Source organism: Coffea arabica, chromosome 3c (assembly GCF_036785885.1).
Source record: "Coffea arabica cultivar ET-39 chromosome 3c, Coffea Arabica ET-39 HiFi, whole genome shotgun sequence".
Taxonomy (NCBI): domain Eukaryota; kingdom Viridiplantae; phylum Streptophyta; class Magnoliopsida; order Gentianales; family Rubiaceae; genus Coffea; species Coffea arabica.
In genome coordinates this window covers 40,437,722-40,457,481 of record NC_092314.1, presented here as the reverse complement: position 1 = coordinate 40,457,481, position 19,760 = coordinate 40,437,722, and the positions used below count along the sequence as shown (strand labels likewise).

Below are 19,760 nucleotides of genomic sequence, written 5' to 3'. Positions count from 1 at the left end.
CTTTTGATCGAAGTAAAATAGTCTAGTCAAATATAAATTAAGTTATTAAAATGGGCTAAAGGGCCTTGTGGGTTAATTTTGGGGTTAATCACACTTGTCTCTGTTAAGGTTTGACCAAACTATGAATCAAATCTTGAGGTTTAACTAAATTACATTTGCCTCCCTTGTCAATAATACTATCAAGAGCCAATAAATAGAACAAATAAAATGACAAATTTACCCTCTACTGACAACAATAAATAAAATTCACAAAAAAAAAGAAAAAGTTGCAAAAATAAAATTGAGAGAGTTTAATGGAGAAAACATAAAGATAATTGAACAAAATAAATCTTTATCCCAATACCTTAACTTTAAAAATTGATAGATAAATGAAAATACAACTATGGAAATTGCAGAAAATAATAAAAAGGAAGTTCAAATACTAAAGAAAAATTAATCAGAAACTTAACATACAAAGAAAAATTAGTCTGACTTGAAACTCATTGCATAAAAAACAAGTAAACTCGTTATTAGATACGGGAAAGAATAAAAAAAAATTATCAAAGAAAAAGATTTCTTGCTGTCCATAGATCTCATCGTACTCCTTGAAACCTTAATTGCTCCTGTTCTTATCTTCAAGTTATCACTCATCTCTAACACACTCCCAATTTCAAACTATTGCAAATTCATTCATCTTTTAACGCCATAACCTACGTTCTCTATGCTCTCCCTTTAAAACCCACAAAAAATAGACATATAATTGCCGTATACGAAACCAAATCGTGGCAACCCAATTCTTTGTACACATTCAATAGAAGCAAAGCTGGCAAAATAGAAACAAGAAGTCAGCAAAATTTGATACCGGGAAAGCCACAAAAATCACATGCAAAACCATATCCCATCTTAGCCACGAGTAGACCTGGTAATTATGCTCAAAACCTATTTTAGCCGGTCTATCCATAGAGCATAGACCTTTTACCCATTTCACGTAACAAAAAACTTCAATAATAATAAAGGTCAAAATTTGGATAGATTCAATTTTTGAAAACACAATAATCAAGATTAAAAATAATAAATTTCGCCAACGACATTTGGTCTCATGTCCTCGGCATCACAGCCCTACATGTCACAATGTGGTGAACATCATTCGCGATCAACGGCGGTTGATTAATTAAGTTTATGGAGATTTGCGCAATGATTGATGAGCTTGTGATGTTGCCACCTAATACAATCTCTCGGTCTATTCGTGAGCAATGCACAGAATCTCTTCTCCACTACCTCATAAACAGGGTTCATCATTCAAATCTCACGTCAAGAGGACAATCATTTGGACTAAAGATTTGGTTTTGGTAGTTAAATTGCAAGATCTATATTTGGATAGGTATTGCAATTCGTGTTTTTTTATTTTTCTTTCTTTTTCCTACTTTTGATTGAATCTAAGGCTGACAATTTGTGAAGAAATAGTGTTTTAATAGAAGAAGAAGAAGAAGGAGTATTTTTGATAAGCAGCTAGTGAGTGTGTGCCCATTTAAATCCACTCTACACGAACAACGAAGTATTGTGCAACTAACAATTTTGCAACTCTGTTGGTTTCAATCCCTGAGGAAGAGAAGAGTTAAAGACTTAAATGGGAATAAGCTTGTGAGAAGTTTAGGACATTCACTGACTTTTTCGTTTAATATCAAGCAGTCAACGTTTGTTAAGCTTTTATGTATTCGAAGGGTTCTTCAGTAGTTTGGTCTCAGGGTTTAGTTTGTAGTTTGGCCATACCTCAGGGAGGTAAATATAATTAACCCTTAATTTTAATATCCATTGATGAAAGAAAAATAGTTTCATAAAAAACACTAAACTTATTAAAGCAGGCAAATGGTCATTGTGGTTAATTTTATAACTTGGCAATCAGCTGAAGATCCGGTTACCAGATTGTCAATGTATTCGGCTCTATTTGTTAGATGGGAAAGTCATACAAGAAAATGTGTCGTTCTATAAGCGAAGTGAGATAATTGTACTCTCCAAGGGCCATGTTCCGCATACCGTCTGTTTAGAAATTCAAGTAGCTTTCATCACATTGGATGATGACGGATTTTTTCAAATATTGATGGAATCGGTCATGGCAATCACATGTTTGTTGAATTAAATTTCTTTAAAAAGAAGCAAAATAACTAGTAATCTTGAACAATAAGAATAACTTACATGATAGAACGTTAGTAACTAATTATTAAAGAATATATATGAAAAACTAAGTATTATGACTTGTTGATTAAAGGTAATAGGATTAGAATATGAAAATGGATTCTAGATCGATGAATTGAATGCTTCGAAACCTTAGTTAATTAATTAGGACATAAGCGATTAGTCCTTATTATTGTTATTCAAAGTTAGCTACTATTTTGAAATTTAATTTAATGGACACATGATTAAACATGACTACATTTTGTTAGTATTTGAGAAAAATTCTTCAAATGTTCTAAATCTGCTTTAAATTGGATACACTGGGTACCAGATTTGTTCTTATCAAAACTCTAAGGACTAAGACTATACATATACTAAACACTAACGACCAAAATATATAAACATAATATGCACGACATTCTAATCTCATATAGTTTTGTATTTTATCATATAACCCCTTATGCTTTATATGGAAAGAAAGAACAAAAATTTGCCTAAAAAAAATGATTCTAGAATATGAAATATTTTTTTGTGTAGTAAACATGCTTATATACAATGTTTTAGATTTCAAAGACACTGATATGAAGAACTTAATTTCAGGTGCAAAATGTTATTTTAACTTGCAGATTTCCTGTCTGAAGTTGAAGCTGAGGAGTCAATTAAAAAGTACACCAAGCCCTCTAGAAAACTCCTTCAGGACGAAATGCCTATTGAATTATTTGGGTGGGATTAAGGATGGCCATGGAGAAAAAATTCATGTGCCCATACCCATTAACGCTGTTTTGAGAACATTTGTTGTTCTGGTTGTGTGTGTGGGAGATATAGTTTACGGTGTAATGGCACCTGCTGAACACAGATCCACTGCAATTGCTGGATTTCTTGTCCAGCAAAGTCCTCTTGCTATTGAAGCTGCTTGTAAAACCTGATGTTGTCATGATCTATTTTTTGTATTGTGTAAATCTCTTATTGTGGATACAACATTTCTCCTCTAGATTTTTTCATTGTCAGCAACAGGTTGTTTCATTCTTAAAGTAACTTTAAGACAAAGTTGTCTTTTTCTTTTCTGTATTATTTTCTAAAATTCTTAAGTAATTTCACTATCAACAAGCACACAACAAAGCAGTAGCTGCCCTAACATTTGGACCCACTCTACCAGTGTCTCCCCGCGCGTGCGCAAACACACACACACACACATATATCCTTATACTATATAAGATTGAGTTTTGATCAAATAATAGGTTTAATTTCAACCGCATAGGTGGGGATTTTCTAGGAATGTGAAATGTTATGTATTAGTTTAAAAGCTTTAGATACAACTTAAGGAAGCATGTACTTGGGTATGTTTACTGAAATGACCCCATTTTAATACATTTAAAGTTATCATTGATGAGCCATCTGGGTATTGATAGAATGTGTAATTAGTGTGCAACCGTTTTTGCATTTTGTACAACTCATATATGCTTGTGTGTTGGTGTAATTACCGGAATATCCCTTAGCTACCAATAATTTTCCTTTTCACCGCAGATAACCGTTTGAGATGTTGTTTTGTCTGAAACGTTTGAATGGCAATTGGATTTAGGAAATGAGCCAACGATTTCTCTATCAATGGTAGGAACCCATTTCTCTATTATTTATAATCTGCATTTATGAGCCACAAACGTTGGTCAGTTTATCCCCTTTCAGCTTCAGGAGTTAAGTTTTCCCTTTTTGCCTTTGTCTATAATGATTTGCCACATCGTTTTCTCTTCCATCCGAGCTCAACTCTGAAATTTTTCTATTATTTTGTCATTAATTACACCCAATTCAATTGCCAAACGGTTGGTATGTTAATGCATAAACGGTTGATTATCAGTTTCTCCCTGTTCGCATTCTAGGATTGGGATAATTCTACCTGACTTCATACTAATCAGCTCAGAATGCTCTTCAGTCCCAGCTACTCCTGGTGGTTCAGAGTGAGGTTAGATTTCAACCCCACCCCAATTTTTCAGTTTCTCCCTTAATTTTGTCGATGTGTTCTTAGTAGCTACAATTAGCGACTCTTATCGCGTTGCCTAACCCCAATTGGTCTGGATTGGTTATAATCTTATAGGTTTGGAGCAACAGCAAGTAATAAGGTTAGCTTTCTGTGTTGCTCTGTCTTTCTGCATTATCAACAACTTTCAATTTGACACAGTTTTATTATAAAGTTGTATGAATTGATTGATTATATCATTTATCTTTTCATGCTAAATTTTATTTCTTCTCACAATGTATTATTGTTTGTTCAACAAAAAAACCTCCTTCCCCACAGGCACAAAACACCCACGCGATGCACAGGCATTCCCCCCTAGTGTGTGTATATATATATATATATATATATATATATATATATATATATGAGCTTTTTTTGAGGTATAAGAGTTTTTAACATGAAACGATATTTTCTTATCATAAATTAAACAAAGAGAATAAGAAGAAAAACTGCTGATCTTATTGTGAGTCACCCACAAAAGTTTTTACTCCCAGAATGTTTAAGTGATATTTTTTAGTACTTTTCAAGAGCTCTTGAGGTTAGGTTCCCCCCCCCCCTCTCTCTCTCTCTCTCAAGAGTCTTGTATCTTTAATTTTAATTAGTTAATAAAATAAAATTTATTTAAAAATAAAATGAAATGTTTTTGGGAGATGTATAACTTTAGATCAAAGACATACGTGAGTACTCCATTTTGAACCCCCATTAAGCCATTATCAAAAAGTAGTAGTAAAGTATTACGAGTTGGAAAAATATAGTTTTGGTACTTTGCAGTTTTAGTTTTTAAAATTTTGTTAAAAACAAATCTGATTCTCAATGTTTAGCATATGTGTAGTTTTAGTCAGTAAAATTTTAGCAATAGTAAATCCGGTCCCCAATATTACAAATTGGAAGCATTATTTAGGACAATTGATGGATTTTTTTCAAATATTGATGGAATCAGTCATGACAATCACATGTTTGTTGAATTAAATTTCTTAAAAAAGAAGCAAAATAACTAGTAATCTTGAACAATAAGAATAACTTACATGATAGAACGTTAGTGACTAATTATTAAAGAATATTTATGAAAAACTAAGTATTATGATTTGTTGATTAAAGGTAATAGGATTAGCATATGACAATGGATTCTAGATCGATGAATTGAATGCTTCGAAACCTTAGTTAATTAATTTGGACACAAGCAATTAGTCCTTATTATTGTTATTTAAAGTTAGCCACTATTTTGATTCTTTATTTTGAAATTTAATTTAATGGACACATGATTAGACATGACTACATTCTGTTAGTATTTGAGAAAAATTCTTCAAATGTTCTAAACCTGCTTTAAATTGGATACACTGGGTACCAGATTTGTTCTTATCAAAACTTTAAGGACTAAGACTATACATATACTAAACACTAACGACCAAATTTACTTTTGCTAAAATTTTAAAGACTAAAACTGTACAGATTTTAAACATTAAGGACTAAAACTGCATTTTCCTCAAAACTCGACTTCAAGAACATAATATAAAAAGCATTCTGGTTTTACTTTTTTTTTTTAAAAAAAAACTGTATAAAGCAGCGATAAACGAAATAGGAAGGCCATATGTTTCACAAAGGTGTCCTTCGAAAAAATACAATTTTCGTTTTCAACTGTAGTTTTCATATTGTATGTTAGGCAGACAAACCAAGAAGTAAATGGACAAGTAGAGAATAAGACATCAAAGTTTGTAACATGGGGCATTTTGGAGCCCCACTGCCTCGTGTTTTTCGTCCCATCGCAATAATGACTTCTCGAGTCTTTTCTACTCGCGAGGAGAAATTATCATGCTTATCGATCTTCACATGCTTCGCGAGGAGTAAAAGTTTTCTTGCCGAAGTAATTTTGCTCCAAAGGTCAACAAACGCGGTCCCTTTCAAATTGACTTGCCATTCCAAATCAATTTCTAACTTGTGATTAGATTCATGCAAAAAATTTATCAAAATATAGAAAATATTGGACCAAAAAAATTGAGTTGATTTAGAACTAAAAAAGAGTATTTTATAAATTTCTCCAACTATAGATTTCTTTATAATTTTGAAAAAACAACTTTACCTTCTTTTTCTTAACCTCTTTTGACAAACTATTACTAAAATTTATTTCAAAAATATTATCCAAATCACACCTTTTGAGATAGTATTCCATTTTTGCTACTCATTCAGATCTTCTTTTCATCAGTACTAAGAGTGTACAAAATTTAAGCCTTTTACCATTACTAAATTCCTTGTTTATCATGGCAACTCAAAAAATAATGTACGTACCTTCACAAATAATTTTTTCCTCCCCTACTTGAATTTCTTTGCCTTCTTGACGTATGGCTCAACTATTGACGGAATCTTTTTCTCTAATCACTGCTTAACACAAATAATTTTGACAGGATTTTTTAGACCCCTGTCCAACTATGGTCAATTTTTCTTTAATTGTCAACAAATGATCGAGGATCCCAAGACTAACCTTTTCTTTAGTGGTCCAATTCTCCGATGCGTGAGTATTCTATCTCAAAATGGATTGGAATGAATTTGTTAGCATAAAAAATATGTATCAAAAGACATTGTAATTTTTCAAAGAAAAACAAGAATGATTAAGATAGAGGGGATCGATTTGCCCAAACATATTCGTTCGGGCGAAGGGCCTATAGAAACACTTTAGGAGTAAACTATAACTAGATATATAGTTTGTAGGGTTTTTTTTTTTTTGCATTTAATCCATTTTATTAGACAAAATACCTCAAGGGGTTATGCGAAAAAGTGCCAAACCACAAGGGGTAAAGTGTATTTTTACCCTAAATTTAATTATATGCTCATATAACTTGGAACATTAGGACCATTTAAACCAAGCCAATGAGTCTTTTGGCTAAAAATGCTTCCTCCTTGAGATAAATTAGGAATGCATATTTTATGTCATTCTCTCCACTGTACAATTTTGAGCTTTGAAATTCCTCCAATTGATGGGTGGATTTCAAATCCAAATCCACTCAAATCCCTCATCCAAACAGATCCTAAGGAAATCTTTATCCTATGTAGATCAGTTGCACTATGCTCTCTGATCAAACAAATTATGTTAAGACATGAATGATTCGGAATACATTTTGGCTGGATTTGGAAGGGTAAACTCTGTGTTTATTTTGTATTAAACAAAAGTTCTCATGGTTAATTATTTATTTGGAGCTAACAACGGCATGTTCCTCCCTTGTCAATAATACTGTCAAGAGCCAATAAATAGAACAAATAAAATGATAAATTTACCCTCTACTCACAACAATAAATAAAATTCAACAAAAAGAAGAAAAAGTTGCAAAAATAAAAATCGAGAGAGTTTAATAGAGAGAACATAAAGATAATTGAACAAAATAAATCTTTATCCCAAAGCCTAAACTTTAAAAATTGATAGATAAAAGAAAATATAAGAATGGAAATTGCAGAAAATAATCAAAAGGAAGTTCACGTACAAAAGAAATGGATTTCCGACTGAAAATCCATTTACAATATTTTATTCAACAGCTGGAGATAACATACTACATTAGAAACATGCTTCCATTTATTTATGTAACGGCTAGAACAATTTGCTAATTGTTCCCTTAGATGCTAGCAGCATTTTAGCTTGGAGCTTTAGCTTGGTTCAGCAGTTACCAACACACCTATCCGTAAGCTGCCAGATGCAGATACAGCCAGGACAACAGCCCCATGGATTGCCTGCGCAGGGTTCCCCGAGGGGTGAACATTCCCCTTCCTGACCATCATGAACTCCAACGCCAAGCATTTTTATAATCTGTCCTCCAATTGGCAGCATTTTTCTGGATGCAGTTTTGACAGCATTGGTGGTTTCTGTAGCTTTCCCAGCTTCATCTTGCCCCAGCACCACTACGCCTGCAAAAGAAATTTTTTAAAAAAATCTTAGAAGGAAATTAGCTAGTAATGGATGGTAATTGAGTTCTACTAGTAATTAATACTCTAATTGAATGTAAAGACAAACTAACAATTCAATTGGGTTAAATGCATTAAATCTCCATGAACTTTCACCTTAGTTGCATTTTACCCCCTGAACTTCTCTAATAGGCACTTTTCGTGCCACCCACCCCCCAAAAAAATGTCCTTGCAATAATTTTTTTACTCTCTCATGATACTATTCCCTTCCTTTCATATTAGATGATACGAATAATTTGAATACTATATGAAATATGCTTAGAGAGAGAGAGAGAGAGAGAGACTATTGTGTTAATTATGACTGTATGCAAATGATAAAACAAAATAAGTATAAGAGACTGACTAGATGCAAGGAGCACAAGAACAAGGACGAAAGAATGATTAAAAGCCATTTGGTGTGAGATCCTGAGTGCATAAACTTTTGCACACCTGCGTATATATATAGTGCTGAATGAAACGGTAGATGTAACCCCTTGGGTCCACTGGTGTGACCCATTAACTTTTTGAGTTAAAATTATGTGGTCAAAATGATTAATTCAAATTTATTAGTAATTTGATGGGTCGAACTTATATTTGATTTAGTTCTTCTTCCGATTTTAAATGTGGGACATCTCATTCAATCCTTCCTCTTAGAAATTTTATGTACTTGCAAAATTTGGTCATAACTATCCACTTAATCGTGCGCAGATTTTAGAGAATCCCACACAGAGATCAAATGAGATTTGTTTTGATACCTCCAAATCTACTAGATTGGTCCAATAACTTTTTAAATTGAAACTATGTGTTAATTCAAAATTATTAATAATTCATTGGACCGAAACTTAAATTTCATTTCTTTCTTCTTCCGATATCCGATGTGGATTATCTCAGCAGACATTCACTTGCATGAACACAAAAAACACGTTCCGGATAAGATTTTGGGGTAAGATGGCTGAATGAAAGGGTCGTTGGTGGTAATAGCTTCACTCGATGATTGGGGGTAGGTGGCAATAATTTCGGTGGCAATAATATCAGTTGCATGACCCCAAAGAACACAATTCCGAATGAGATATGGGATGAAAGGCTGGTGGTTCATAAACTTTGCGATGTACTCCTAGATAACATCGTACCTGATTTGTCTTGTCATCTTTAATAACTTTAAGGATAAAATACACTTTACTCCCATGTGATTTAATAATTTTTCTAAAGTTTTAAAAGTTATATTTAATTCTTTATAGTTTGAACTAAGTGTCAAATTGACTGAAATAATCATTTGTAACGAAATCCAATAAAATATAGAAAATACTCTTGTTTAAAAACTAAAATAGTTGAAATAACTAAAATATATAAACGTAATATGTATGACATTTTAACCCTCAATAGTTTTATATTTTACCACATAGCTCCCTTATAATTTAGTACTTACCATATAATTTCGTTATGATTTTCAAAACATAACCCCCTATTGGTAATTAATAATTTCAAGTTTACAAAGGAGTGTTTTTGACATTTCAGTTGACTCCATTATAAAATACAAATACTGTTATTTTGATACTTTAATTCAAATTATGAAAGGGTTATATAGCTTTACAAACCTCAAGGAGTTTATGTGGAAAAGTACTAAACCACAGGAATAAAGTATATTTTACCCTAAATTGAATTATATGGTCATATAACCTGAAACATTAGGACTATTTATTCTACGGTATTGTCAATATAAACGAAGCCAATGAGTCTTTTGGCCAAACATGCTTCCTCCTTGAGAAAAATTAGGGATGCATATTTTATGTCATTCTCTCCACTGTATAGTTTTGAGCTTTGAAATTTCTCCAATTGATGGGTGGGTTTCAAATCCAAATCCACTCAAATCCCTCATCCAAACAGATCCTAAGAAAATCTTTCCTACTTCACCCATCGTTTTGTTATGGCATTTTTGCAGGTCAAATGATTGTACAAATATGGTCATACCTCAGGGAGGTAAATATAATTAACCCTTAATTTTAATATCCATTGATGAACGAAAAATAGTTTCATAAAAAAGACTAAACTTATTAAAGCAGGCAAATGGTCATTGTGGTTAATTTTATAACTTGGCAATCAGCTGAAGATCCGGTTACCAGATTGTCAATCTATTCGGCTCTATTTGTTGGATGGGAAAGTCATGCAAGAAAATGTGTCGTTCCATAAGCGAAGTGAGATAATTGTACTCTCCAAGGGCCGTGTTCCGCATACCGTCTGTTTAGAAATTCAAGTAGCTTTCATCACATTGGATGATGACAAACTGGATTGTTTTCATATTTGTGCATGTATATTTAAAGTAGTATTAAAAAACCTGTTGACATTTTTTTTGTTTTATGAGATGCTAATTTAGAAAGCTTGAAGGGGACACCACACCAGATTTAGCTATTAATTCCTGTAGCTTTGGTTTTTGTACACTGACTCAAATTTTGAGACTTAAAAAACGAACAAAAATAGAAAAATTAAAGTAAGACATTAAGATTGTGTTAGAGGAAATACTAAAAGAGTAAATTTTATATACACGGACAGCGAATACTAGTTGATGTTTCTTTAATTTTATTTTATGCTAATTTAGAAGGATAGGAAGGGACACCACACCAGCTTTAGCAAATAATCCCTATAGCAGGTCCAGTAGTATTCTGGACTCCAAATGCACCGCGCCAAAACCCCTACTTTGCCTGATCTAGCAAGCAGTGATTTTAATGGTAGTGACTCTATGGTAATGGAAGACCAAAATGTCTTCAATTACCACTCCAGAGAAAATTGGACACTTTTGTCTTGATTATTCACCAAGCCACAAAATCAAAGAAAAGGTATTCCTAACTTTCTCTGCACAACTCTCTCTCTCTCTCTCTCTCTCCCTCTCTCTCGACAGTTTCCTCAGACCCATCCTCACCGCCCTGCACTTGTAGGCTCTACGCCAACATAGGTTAATTATACTGGAGCCAAGCTAGAGATGGTTGAGTTTTCTTGTTCTCCTTCTTGTTTTTCTTTTTCCTTCTGATTTCGCTGGTTATTGACTGGATTCTATATGAGATGGTTGAGGGTTTCGGGATTTTTGGTTGATTTTCTTTCGTTCTGGTGGGATGCTGGGGATTCATGGTGAATTGGAATTTTTGAGTAGCAATTGGCGGTGGGTTTTCCGATTTATACAAACTTGAACAAAACTTAGGGCTGTTTGGAACCTGAGTTTTTTGGGAGTTTGTCTAAAACTTTACTGTAGTGCACTGTAGAAGTTTTTGAAAAAATTTTGAAGAAGTTTTTGTAAGATAAAAATTTTTTTTGTAGAAATTTTTTTGTAAAATGAAAAACTTTTTTTTTCCTTTTTCTTTTCTTTTCTCTTTCTCTTTCTTTTTCTTTTTCTTTCTTTCCTTTTTCTTTTCTTTCCTCTCTTCTTCTTCTCCCCTTCCCCGTTACCTCCGCCTCCCAGCAGCAACGCAGCCTGCTCCACCCCCTACTCCGCCACCGGCCCCACCTCCAGCACCTTCACCAAGGCCTCCTCCAGCCCCTCCTCCCACGCCTCCACCTGCTCCACCTCTGGCACCACCACCAATGCCTCCACCAGCCCCTCCTACTCTCCCGCCTGCTCCACCCCCAACTCCAGCACCAGTCCCACCTCTTGCACCACCACCTGCTCCTCCAGCAGTTGGGAAAGATGATTTCAAAGTCAACGCTGGTTTCCACAGGCCAAACGAGACTTCCATGACACCTTTCCTAGCTCTAGATGTTCAAACTTACCTGCTACAAATACCCTTCCCTCGACACTTTTTTTTGTATACCTACTACCACTACCAATTTTCAACCGACTTTCTTCAATCCCAATTTTTCTGAAACATAAGAAATCTCCAATTTCAAAAACCCATTTTCAGATCCTAAGTTACTTCCCATGCCATTCCAAGAAAATGCCAGAATCATCCAGCTTCAATTTGGCCATGGCCTGGCAGACCATTTTGTCCACAGTTGGCTTAGTTGCAGCTACAGCAATGGTGTTCCGTTCAGTTGTCCGCGAATTTGTCCCAGCCGAGATGGAAGGGTGATGGGGGGAGGAGTGGGGGAGTGGGGGAAGGGAATTTTTTTTTTTAAAAAAAAAAGGGGTCATACAAACTGGGTAAAGGGAGAGGATGACAGGGGAAGATGGTCGGGAGAGGAAGAAAGGCCAAAAAAAAAAGGGGGAAACGGCGCCGGACGTGGTGGTCGGCGATGGAGGTGGTGGTGGGTTGGGACTTGGGATGGGGGAGGAAGAAGAAAAAAAGGGAAGGGAAATGTTTTTTTTTGTATGTTTTGGGTATTTTGAAGTGTGTAAGTAAAAAATTTTGAGAAGTTTTTTGGGATCCTGTAGCAAAAGTTGTTAAGAAACTAGTAGGTAAAAAACTTGCCTAAAAACCTGGCTTCCAAACAAGCCCTTAGTTTGTTGAATTTCAATTGACATTTTGCTCATTTTGATGGAGACGATTTGTAGTATTTGAGATAAATTTGTGATGTTTTGGGGACTAGTATGGGTTCTAATGTCATAGGCTGTGGTTGCTGGCTGGTGCTTGGTGATGGTTTGGCTCCAGGGATCAGCCTATCCCATTCCGAAGCAAGAAAAAAAAATGAAGAAAAAATGGAAATCCATTACAGTAATAAAAAGAAGGGTAAAAGACATTTTACTCTCCTGTAATTTATAGCAATTTTTCATATAACTCACCTATAATTTCAAAAATTATATATATAACTCCCTTATAATTTGAACTAAAGTGTCAAACTGACCCATGAAAATATCGAAATTATTCTTATTTAAAAATTAAAATAGTTGAAATGATCAAAATATATAAATATAATATACATGACATTTTAATCTCATATAGTTTTATGTTTTAACATATGACCCCTTATGTTTTACATATGACCCTACACCAGCTGACAAAATAGTTGCTGATATCAACAAAGCAGTACAAATGACTGTTTGCAGGATTAGACTCTCTAGCATGTAGTAGCAGTAGTCATGGTTTTCATTTTCTTTACATGATTAATGAATTATATAGTGTTGTTACACTTGTGATGTGCATGTATATGGAGACTTCTGACTCTCCTATGTAAAGCTTTCCTGCATATCAAAAAAGACCAAACATTTGCCTTAAAAAAATGATTCTAGAATATTAAATATTTGTTTGTGCAGTAAACATGCTTATATACAATGTTTTAGATTTCATAGACACTGATATGAAGAACTTAATTTCAAGTGCAAAATGTTATTTTAACTTGCAGATTTCCTGTCTGAAGTTGAAGCCGAGGAGTCAATTAAAAAGTACACCAAGCCCTCTAGAAAACTCCTTCAGGACGAAATGCTTATTAAAATATTTGGGATTAAGGATGGCCATGGAGAAAATTCATGTACCCATACCCATGAACGCTGTTTTGAGAACATTTGTTGTTCTGGTTGCGTGTGTGGGAGATATAGTTTACGGAACACAGATCCAGTGCAATTGCTGGATTTCTTGTCCAGCAAAGTCCTCCGGCTGTTGAAGCTGCTTGTCAAACCTGATGTTGTCATGATCTATAGTTTGTGTTGTGTAAATCTCTTATTGTGGATACAACATTTCTCGGCTAATTACTCAGAATATAGACCAAAAAAAGATTAATTGCACATGTATGGCTCTAACAGAATTTTGGTACGAATCTATAGGTGCCGGGCTGACACAACCCGGAACCCAAAAGCGAGTTAATTTTTTTTTGGCTCTGACATGCTGCCTCAGCCTGGCAGCGAATTTTTTTTTTTAAAGGTTGTAGGCTACCGGGCTGACAAGGCCCGGTAGCTGACAATATATGAAAAAGCTGGCTGCCGGGCTGAGAGAGAGCCCGGCAGCCAGTCAAATTTTTTTTAAAAAAAAAAGCTCCAAAGCAATGCATCAGCTAGCTTGTCAGATATCCACTTTGAAAATAATAATTTTGTTGATTAGTAAACCAAATTTAGATTAAGTTAGCTCTGACTAGCTAGTGGGTGATGAAGGAAAAGTTAAGCGATATGAGTCGGGAGATATAAAAACATGAACAATCTAAACTGTAACATGATGATCTTCAGGCTTGTTAAAAAAAAAAAACATTTTTTTTCTTCCAAAAGTAACTTGCTACAGCTTCTAACCTCGTTGGCCCTTAAATATTACTGTGGTTGCTTCTTTAATTAGCCAGTATATAAGTAGATAGCGAGGTACTGCACTTAAGTAGATAGCCAGTATATGTCATTGAGTCGATTGAATAATATTTTTTTCTTTTTTGGCATTTCAACTAGTTATCAATTAAGTTTCAATTTAAATAAAGATTTTATAATTATTTAAATTATTCAATAAAATTATCAATTTAAGATGAACATAAATATAAATACATTAAATTGTATTATTAATATTTGATTTAATATGAAGGAAATACAAGAAGAAATGGCAAGGAATTTTTGAAAAATTCATGTGAGTTTTTTATATTGGTAATCACTTTTATTTGTTATTATAATCACAATACCTTATCATAACCGATTGAAACTCATATCCTAATACTATTTACAACTAAAGTTACAATACGCTCAAATTAAAATTTTCTTTTTTCACTAAATTTTCTTTTATATATGATGTATGTGTTATCATTTATTGATAATTAATATAACGAAAGGATACTCTTTAGGCTAATATGTTTTGACAATGTGGATTACTTTTAAGGATTTTAATGAGAATTAGACCACATTTTTTATGGATTCAATCAAATTCACATTTTATTTCATTTGAAATATAATTATTTAAAACATAAGAGACGAAAAAATACGAAGTCAAACTTTTGACTAATTCTAATTATTTAAAACTTATGCCACTTGGCGTACTAAATCTCTTTAGTCTTTTAAGTTAATTAAATTATGTTTCATGAATCGAACAACAAAAATAGATGAAAACAAATTTGTTAAATCAATAATTACTTCTATAAGATGTTAAACTAAACAAAGGCCGTTTTAAACGAAAAATCTCATTCTTTTTACAATAAGATGCAGTTCTCAAATTGTTGAAAAATTATTTGTTAAAATTGTTATGTAATTTTTAATGTACTATATAATTTTATAAATATAAATTTATTGCGCAATATAAAAACAAGATAGGCAAAAAAATGAAGAGAAGGAAAAATGCATAACTTCACATGGTCAAATTGTGAATACAGCCAATAGCGATAAGCATTATTTTAATAAAATATTAAATTAGCGCTAAGGCTTGGATGGCAGGATGCTCAACATTAGCTGCCAGCCATTTTTTTTTGTCCATACGCCCTCCGACTGCTTTGGAGCTTTTTTTTTTTTAAATTTGACTGGCTGCCGGGCTTTTTCAGATGTTGTCGGCTACCGGGCCTTGTCAGCCCGGTAGCCTACAACCTTTAAAAAAAAAAAAAATTCCCGGCACAGCCCAGTAGCCTACAACCTTTAAAAAAAAAAAAAAAAAATTCGCTGCCGGGCTGAGGCAGCATGTCAGAGCCAAAAAAAAAAATTGACTTGCTTTTGGGTACCGGACTGTGTCAGCCCGGCACCCATAGATTCGTACTAAAACCCTATCAGAGCCATACATGTGCGATTAATCTTTTTTTGGTCTATATTCTGAGTAATTAGCCACATTTCTCCTCTAGATTTTTTCATTGTCAGCAACAGGTTGTTTCATTCTTAAAGTAACTTTGAGACAAAGTTGTCTTTTTCTTTTCTGTATTATTTTCTAAAATTCTTAAGTAATTTCACTATCAACAAGCACACAACAAAGCAGTAGCTGCCCTAACATTTGGACCCACTCTACCACTGTCTTCTTGCGTGCGCGCGCGCCCACCCACCCACACACACACACACATATATATATATATATATATGATTTTTTTTGAGGTATAAGAGTTTTTAGCCTGAAACGATATTTTCTTACCATAAATTAAACAAAGAGAATAAGAAGAAAAACTGCTGATCTTATGCTGAGTCACCCACAAAAGTTTTTACACCCAGAATGTTTAAGTGATATTTTTGAGTACTTTTCAAGAGCTCTTGAGGTTAGGTTCCCCCCCCCCCTCTCTCTCTCTCTCAAGATTCTTGTATCTTTAATTTTAATTAGTTAATAAAATAAAATTTATTTAAAAAATAAAAATGAAATGTTTTCGGGAGACGTATAACTTTAGATGAGAGACATACAAATTGGAAGCATTATGTAGGACATTTGACGGATTTTTTCAAATATTGATGGAATCGGTCATGACAATCACATGTTTGTTGAATTAAATTTCTTAAAAAAGAAGCAAAATAACTAGTAATCTTGAACAATAAGAATAACTTACATGATAGAATGTTAGTAACTAATTATTAAAGAATATATATGAAAAACTAAGTATTATGATTTGTTGATTAAAGGTAATAGGGTTAGAATATGAAAATGGATTCTAGATCGATGAATTGAATGCTTCGAAACCTTAGTTAATTAATTTGGACATAAGCAATTAGTCCTTATTATTGTTATTCAAAGTTAGCCACTATGTTGATTCTTTATTTTGAAATTTAATTTAATGGACACATGATTAAACATGACTACATTTTGTTAGTATTTGAGAAAAATTCTTCAAATGTTCTAAATCTGCTTTAAATTGGATACACTGGGTACCAGATTTGTTCTTATCAAAACTCTAAGGACTAAGACTATACATTTACTAAACACTAACGACCAAATTTACTTTTGCTAAAATTTTAAAGACTAAAACTGTACAGATATTAAACATTAAAACTGCATTTTCCTCAAAACTCGACTTCAAGAACATAATATAAAAAGTATTCTGGTTTTACTTTTTTTTTTTAAAAAAAATAAGAAACTGTATAAAGCAGCGATAAACGAAATAGGAAGGCCATATGTTTCACGAAGGTGTCCTTCGAAAAAATGCAATTTTCGTTTTCAACTGTAGTTTTCATATTGTATGTGGTACCATGTTAAGCAGATAAACCAAAAAGTAAATGGACAAGTAGAGAATAAGACATCAAAGTTTGTAACATGCTTAGCGTTTTTCGTCCCATCGCAATAATGACTTCACGAGTCTTTTCTACTCGCGTGGAGAAATTATCATGTTGATCTTCACATGCTTCGCGAGGAGTAAAAGTTTTCTTGTCAAAGTAATTATGCTCCAAGGGTCAACAAACGCAGTCCCTTTCAAATTGACTTGCCATTCCAAATCAATTTTTAACTTGTGATTAGATTCATACACAAAATATAGAAAATATTGGACCAAAAAAATTGAGTTGATTGAGAACTAAAAAAGAGTATTTTATAAATTTCTCCAACTATAGATTTCTTTGTAATTTTGAAAAAACAACTTTACCTTCTTTTTCTTAACCTCTGGGGTGGTCTAATAAGTTTTGAGTTAAAATTACAGGTTTAAAATAGTTAATTCAAAATTATTAGTAATCTAACAGGCCGGAGCTCATATTTAATTTTTTTTATTCTTCCAACTTCTAATATGGGATATCTCATTCACCTCACCTTTAAGAACTTTGCAAGTCACGCGTGGATTGCTTGATACCATTTATAGTGTCTCGGGTCTATCGAGTTGACCTAATAACTTTTTAAACTGAAATTATAGGTTCAAAATAGTTAACCGAAAATTTTTTGATTGAAAAACCCTTCTCTCACACAATTGTTTGTCAAAAACAGCATTTAAAGAGGGATAGTTGGAGTTTAATATCAGTTTTACACGTTTAAAAAAAATATATTGTACCTTTAATCATTGAGCTAAGAATCATCGTACTAGTATGAAGACTAACTTGGAAGAACAAATTTGATCAACAAATTGAAGATGAACTTTGAGTCCAAAAGTTAAGAGAAAAGGCGAGATAGTTATTTTTTTTTTAAATGTTACCTTTTCCGGAGAGATCTCATGTTGTTAAGCCCGGGCATCTTGATTTTTTTCACAAGTTATCGGAACTTTTAAATTATAGCTTAATAATTTGATTCTGAAAATTGTAATACATAATAATTGTTACATTCAATCTTATTTAAATGAGTCAGGATTCTCTGTTCAGAACTGGTTTTCCAACTCGACTGTGTGATTGAGGATCTCTTACTTTACACTGCCTTTTTGCAGATGACATACAATTCTTTCCTAAGAAATTCTGATTGTTCTATCCATACTGATTAAGCTATTCTTGATGAATTTACACTGGTTTGTGGTGTAACCATAGCCTGGAGAAGTCTAGATTCTCTTCTGGAAGGACAAGAAGGACACTTAACTTAACAAAACATTGAACCAGACCGATCACATGGTGGGGCATTAGGGGTCTTATCAATTAGTACGGGCGTGTTGAAATTGTTATCTTGAAGAGAAAAGGGGAAAATGAAATAAAATTGCTTAGTTAGTATTACCTTATTCATCACGATCACTATAAATTCTGCTCATTTTGCAATGATCTCACACCTCATATTACAAGTTTTTCTTAAGTATCGAAAGGTAGCCAAATAAGTCAATGGTTGAATTGCCATTCCAAATCAAGTTTTAACATGTGATTAGATTCATACAAAAAAATTGTTAAAGTATAGAAAATAGTCGACCAAAACAATTGAGGTGATTGAGAACTAAAAAAGAGTATTTTATAGAATTCACCAATTATAGATTTCTTTATAATTTTGAAAAACAACTTTACCTTCTTTTTCTTAACCTCTTTTGACAAACTATTACTAAAATTTATTTCAAAAATATTATCCAAATCACACCTTTTGAGATAGTATTCCATTTTTTGCTACTCATTGAGAGGAACTATTGTGTTAATTATCATTGTACGTAAATGATAAAACAATATCAGTATAAGAGACTAACTAGATGCAAGGTGCACAAGAACAAGGAAGAAAGACTGATTAAAAGCCATTTGCTGTGAGATTCTAAGTGCATAAACTTTTGCACATATATGTGTATATATAGTGGTGAATGAAAGGATAGTTGTATCACCCCGGGTCCATTGGACTGTCCCAATAAGTTTTGGACTTAAAAATATAGGTTTAAAATGATTAAATCAAAATTATTAGTAATCCAACATGCCAAAGCTCATATTTCATTTCAAATCAAAATTATAATAGTGGGATATCTCACTCATCTAATTTTATAGAACTCCTAATAACTTTTTGAGTTGAAGTCACCGTTAAAAATTGTTAACTCAAAATTATAAACAATTCGACAAATTGGAACTTATATTTCATTTCTTTCTTCTTTTCATTTCCGATGTGGGATATCTCAATAGAGGGCACCAATTTCACATGCATGATCACAAAAATCATGTTCCGGATAAGATTTCCAGATAAGATGGTTGAATATAAGGGTACTCGGTAGCAATAATTTCCCTTGCAGGACCACGGGTAGGCGGCAATGATTTCACTTGTATGGCCACAAAAAACACGTTCCAAATAAGATTTCTGGATGAAAGGGTGGTTGGTGGTTCACAAGCTTTGTCAACACGGTTCCTGATTTGTTTTATCATCTTTAATGATTTTAATTAATAGGGATTTTTCTCGCGCGATGCGTGGGCACCGGTATATGTTCCTTAAGATTTTTGTAATTTTTCTTGAGAGTACAAATATATTGTTGATAAATACTATTTTTGTTTTTGTACTGATTTAGTAATTTTAGTTGTTTCATTCATACTTTTACG

At 33.2% G+C, this 19,760-nt stretch overlaps 1 long non-coding RNA gene across 1 annotated transcript; it reads right to left on the bottom strand.

The window, feature by feature from the left end:
- Positions 1 to 7,629: 7,629 nt before the first annotated feature.
- Positions 7,630 to 8,521, bottom strand: LOC140037729 (uncharacterized). The gene is made up of 2 exons (XR_011841728.1): positions 8,451 to 8,521; positions 7,630 to 8,050 (listed from the first exon to the last, which is right to left on the bottom strand). It is a non-coding gene; the product is annotated as an uncharacterized lncRNA (long non-coding RNA).
- Positions 8,522 to 19,760: the final 11,239 nt, after the last annotated feature.